Source organism: Tinamus guttatus, unplaced genomic scaffold (genome assembly GCF_059628265.1).
Source record: "Tinamus guttatus ecotype Peru unplaced genomic scaffold, ASM5962826v1 Tinamus_guttatus_pri_ptg000459l, whole genome shotgun sequence".
Taxonomy (NCBI): Eukaryota; Metazoa; Chordata; class Aves; order Tinamiformes; family Tinamidae; genus Tinamus; species Tinamus guttatus.
In genome coordinates, this window is record NW_028288993.1 from 3,137,580 (window position 1) to 3,143,651 (window position 6,072).

The window sequence follows — 6,072 nt, forward strand, 5'->3', positions numbered from 1 at the left end:
CAAGTCGTAGGCATGTGGATTAAATATAGACTGGGGCTGGAGGGAGGGGAAGGGAGGTATGTTTAGCACATTGCTTAACAGCAACTAGAGAAGGAGGCGCAATCACTACATTATGAAGAATATATTTTAATTTCTATAGCTTCTAGTCAGAAAAATGTTGTACACCAAGACAGCTTAGAGATAAAAGAAGAGGTTTATTCTAATAGAGTCTTTTTCTTGCCTGGACTGTCTGTCTTGTTTCCTTGTGGGGAGGGAACATAGAGTATAATCTAGCTACAATTAAACTGCACCACAGAAGAACATTTCAAAGCCCCAAACCTTACACAGTAGTTCTCTGTTGCATTCTCACTAGAAAACTCAGACCTAGTCAGTGTTTGAAGCTCTAGCCTAGACACTTTTTACAGGATTCAAAGAAGAAAGGGCTTGTACGAAAAACTGGCAGCAGCTGGACCCGAGTGACTGAAAACAGGTTGTTGTCATTGCAGGGGAGAATAAAAAAGGTCCTTGAAAGGATTAGGGGCTACCTCAGAGCATTAGATAAACATCTGAGGTGGATGAAATGAATAAAGAATTGTAGGAAGCAGATAAAAGTGAGGATCAAAGTACATTTTGTAACTCTAAACGAAACATAACTAAGACCATGGAATACAGCACAGTACCCAATGTCAATACAGAATCTCTTTGAAATATCCCTTCCACATCTAACAGAGCTTTAGCTCAACAAATATTTTCTTATAATCCAGACATCAAGCAGAACAAAGAATGAAAAAAGCAATAGTGCACTCCAGCTTCACCAACAGTAATTTCCTGTCTGGTTGAAAGCTAGTTCTGAAAGCATGACAGGTTGCGTCCACAAGGTCCCTGATGCCACCCACAGTCAATTTTAAGTGAGAATTTATTTTACTACTTGGCTGTGGTGAAAAGAACTTAAGACAGGAAAGCTAATTCTGTGCACTGGCGTTGTTCTGTAAGAGCACAGCTATTCTTTGAGGGTGTCCTTACAGTTAACTACAGCCAGTTGTGAACTGGTGGGTGGTATCAGCCCAGATTCTGCTTAGCATAAATTAGTGCCAAGACTTACCAGTTTGAGCAGAGTCCCATGACAAAACTTCTAAAGGACTTTTAGATTAAAGCTTAATCATATTCTTCAGGCTAGAAGCATGGGAGGAGCAAACATGCTTCCGCCTGCCCACAACTGTGTACTTGTATGATAAAGGCATGCTGCAAAGTAATGCTTTCTGTTGTCTAGATATTTCATTACATAAGTAAAGCTGACAAAAGGCAGTTAACTGCAAAACTACATAAAGCCATAGGTTCAGCTGGCGTCGCACCCAGATTGTGATAATGGCCTGAGGTTGCTTCCAAACAGCAGACAGGAAAGAATTGAACTCTCGTGATGTGTTATTCTGGTGTAATTTTCTGTAAGAGAAATTTCTTTGTCAGGCTGTTAGACTTTGGCTCACACCTTTATCTTTTTGCTTGAGGAAGGTATGAAGTTCTTTGGAAAGTTTTGGCCAACAGATAAATCGCAGTATCTGGAGTGGGTAGTTACACACCTGTTCACATAACTTGTCTAGATTTAGCCCAATATAAATACATCCTGTTAGAAAACTGTGAAGAGACATAAATAACACAGTTTTTATGCAGGAACAAGGTCCAAAAAGATGGATGAGGTTGTTGCAGAGCGTTAGGATATTGTATTCACGGAGCATGACTTTGGGAACGTGGCAGTGCTGTCCCCACCGCCTCTGCACTGCAGAGCTAAGGCTCTCCCAGCAAATCCATGCCTGGCAAAACAACAGTCATTCCCTTTGCCTAATAACCCCAGGCAAAGCCTGTTCTTTAAAAGGCTCAACAACGAGAGACGAGAGCTAGCACATTATCACAAAGCCACAGATCATGTGAAATACTGAGTGAAAAGGAATCCTTTGGAGCTTGCATTTTCTGAATAGCAGGAGGGATTTTCTTTTGTGCACGTTTGCTGTTTTCTACAGTCAAATCAGTTTCTCTTGCTGAGGAACATGAAAAAGAGGAATTTTAAGAGGAAGCATCACCCATGTATGAAACTACCCAGAGATATCTAAAATAGGAAAAGAGAAGAAAGATGGTCAGCAAAATTATATTCTAAAATTTAACAGATAATGCAAGCAGCTAGAATATGCAGTGTTTATCATGCATCTTAAGAGGTTATCGTTTAGCTTGAAAAGGCTTCCTGCTTCCAAAGACCTCACGGCTCCTTACAAGCCTTTGAAAATGCTCAGTTAGGTCTACCATATTTCTGTATCTTCTCCCTACAGTTCTTTTCAGACATATGCTGATGCATTTGAACAAAAACTTGTGTTACTTGAAACTTCTGTTCCTGCTGCTTCAATGGTTAGAAATCAATTAGTTTTTAGGGACAAGCTAAAAAGAGAGAAATCTATCTTAAGGAAGCAAAGAATGAAATGGCACAGATGAACCTCAGAGCAACTAGGGGCCTTACTTCCCGATACATTTCTGAAAATAAAAAAAGCAAAAAGAGGAAAACAAAGTTCAAATGTTAAAGCATTATGTGGGTTTATGAACTGATGCACAAATGTTTCTTTACAGGAAAACCCTGTCTTTTGAAAGATGTATTTTGTCACAAGATGTCCTCTTGGGGCACTTTTGATTTATGAATATTGCTCATTATCTTTTAGAATTGCATTTCTATATTAAATTTAAATTATGACTTGATTTAGTGTAATCCAACAATATGTGTACTTTCCTTAGCTTTCCTCTGAATAGCTTTTTACATATATTTTCAGAGCAGCCTCCATAGACTTTTCATTGAAATCTATCTGGTTATCACTACAATCACAGAAACAAAAACTAGGCATTTTCCTCCCTTGTAAGTTTGGCTTTTACCTCTCCTAAAGATTGATCTGTCAAAGCTTTTAAAAGCAGAATCTCACTGAAAGAGGCCCAAAATTCAGAAAGGTTTTCTCTTTTCAGATAGAGCAGAATTTGTTTTGTCATTAACTGTCACAGATTCCTTCTTGCCATCGTAAAGCAATACCCATCTTCTAAGGAGAAAAAAAAAAAAAAAGCTGGAAAGTTATTCTACACAACTCCTCAGTTGTGAAGAAGCCTCAGAAAAAAGTCCTAAAAAAACTTCCACTCTTTACCCATGACCTGTTTCTGGGTAAGTGATAACTCAGTGTCCTCGGTTGTCAGTCCAGCCCTCAATTTAGGACATTTTTTCACTTTCAGAGTCACCGTGTGTCGTGCTTTCCTTCCACAGTGCCACCAGTGCTTTTCCTTTCCCTCCTCCTTAATGCCAAGGACATCATGCCACACACTAGCAGAGCAACAGCAAGGAGGGGAAAAAAATACCAGCAATAGCAAGGGAGATGTAAATAAACCATAAAGAACTCTTAGTTCACCCAGTGATCTGGTACAACTCATTGCCATTAATACAAATGATTAATTAGGTCATGCCATAAATGTAGCTTCTGATACAAGCCATTTCCAACTCCACCCTCACCCCTCCCGAAAAAAAAAGAAACAATGTGATGAGTTTCAAATACGATATCTGCAATATTCCCCTTCATCTTCCTCCGCACTGCCACATAGCTGATCTGGGAACAGTAAATACAGAGCAAATCACGCCTACAAAGCAGGAAGGAAAAGACAACATGCTTCAACAGTCAGACTTTCTAAAGTACCAGACAGAGAAGGTGTCCTGACCTGGTGGTCTTCATGAGGAGGAATTCAAATAATCCATTGATAAATGTAACAGAAGGTACTTCATATGAGAAAAGAAGAAAAAAAGAGAAGTTCAAGCTGTCCTTAAAATGAATTAAAAATGAGAAAGCCTACCTGTTATCAGAACCGCTTTGTGCACCAGAGAACCTGCATTTCTGTTGAACACACTCAGCAGTGTGTCACAGCTGTGTTTCCGTTGCCCTTTTGTTATTGCACTGTTTACAATGCCCAGAATAAACATCTCACCTGGAAATAAACCAAGCCCCACCTAACACGGCAGATTACTTTCACTGCAGAAACACCACCTGCCATGTAAATGTTTCCTAATACTACAAAGCATCTGCCTCTGAAGGACTTCAAGTGCACTTTTTTAAAAAATAAAGTATGTAGATAGATAAAATATCTATTGTTTCATTTATTCCGATTAGCTTAATGCTAACTACAAAACCACACCCGCTAACCAGAATTTCACTATTCCTGGTCCCTGAGAAAAGTTTTTCAGGCATATCCCAGACACGCTCAGCACTGCAGTAAGCATCAGTGGCTACGGGTCTGACTGACAGTGTGATCATGGGGAAAAAAACACTCATTTCTAATAGTTTTATCTCTTGGTCCCAAAGACCTTATGAGAATGTGCAAGCACAGGTGCAGTGGTGTTACACCAACTCCATATTTTTTTCCAAAGAGGGTGGTCTAAATGGGCAGGCTTTCATCTCTGTAACTCTACAGTGACTTAACATTACCTGTGAAATACGGGCAGAGGACTGGGGCCATCCCGGCTTCCCACAGCCTGCCAGTGGCACTGCAGCAGCCAGGGATAGCTCTTTCCTAGATGACTTAGGGGGGGTGCCAAGTGCAAGTAAATGACTCACAGTCAAGCTAGAGAAGAGAGGGAGTGCGGATACGTTTAGGAAGTGATGAAGATCTAAAAGAAGCTATAAATTGTGCAGGCTGTGGTTCATTCATTCTCTGAGCTCTGCAATAATGATAGCATCGGGCACGATAGTTTACAGTGTGACTGTTACATGGGCCCTTGGCCAAGGCTTTATCCTGAACTGGTTCAGAAGCATTATTCCAAAGTTGTCAGCAACTCTTTTCTAAATTGCCCCTGTCGGTGATGTTTAAAGGGAACTTCTTGCCATATTTATCTTTCCTTAATAGTGAGACACTATAATGCTGCAGCAATATAAGATGTCTTTTATATTTGGAGAGATTTAAATTTTACCCTTGATCCTGTGCATCTGACCTGAACACTGCATGGAGAGCACATGCTCAGCACTGCGTAGTTCAGCTCAGCACAGTGACTAACCTGAACAGCTGAATATAACTTTGCAAGCAAGTACCTGAAGAGTGTAAATAGTATCTGAGTATGCTTGAAGTTTCTTTTAATTATGGGTCTCAGTGGTCTCAGTCCTTCCACTGCTGTTGCAGCAGGTAAGACTGTTTCTAGTGATTTATTGATTACTGCTGCAGGAGGCAACATGCCATGATTTCAAAATGCAGCAAGGAGGGTTTCAGCCTTATTTTTCACAACAGCAATACTTGACAACTTTTCAATCCATTTACTAACTTGTCAGTAATTACTATTTCATGTATTTTCAGACATCAACATTGAGTAGAAAAACAAAACTTGGCCTGACCTACTCCAGGGGTGGATGTTGTTTCCGCACAACTCTGGCACCCTCCGGTTCCAGCGCGGTCTCCCGCGCCGCGGGCTCCCCGTCACAGCAGTTGGCTGCTGCCCCCTTGCGAACCCGGCCCTGCTCGGGAGCCTGGACCACGGCTACCTAGAAAACGTTCCTGGTCGCCTAAAGGCTCCTTCTGCACAGAGGAAGGGGCAGCTCCCCGTCCCAGCCAAATTGTGGTGACATTTCTGGCGTGGCCCTTGCGTGCGGCAGCGAGGGCCCCGTTACGCCATGGCGACGCCAACAGCGAACGCCTCCTTGCGCCCCGCAGCGCTGCTGTGACCACTGCCCGCTCTGCGGCCTTGGATCTCCGGCTCCCAAAATGATTCCTAAGCGGGAATGAGCTCACACCGTCCCAGGGTGGGCCGACAGCAATAACCTAAGGGACGGATAACACGGAGCGCGGGACAGGAGACGATGCCGCATGGCCATTTTGGTGGCCGTTTGGGCTCTTTGGGGCCCTCGTCCCCGGGGCTGGCTGCACCTTGGCGGGACAACCCTCGTGCGGGAGCGGCGGGGAAGCGCGAGGCTCGTTCCAGCCGCGGTGGAGCGGCGGGGACAGTCACCACGTGCGTGAGGAAGCGCCGCACCGCGGTAAAGCCGGCGCGGGGCTGCGGGCAAGGGCGAGGCTCCGCCGCCCGCGCCCTCCCGCGGGAGCCTC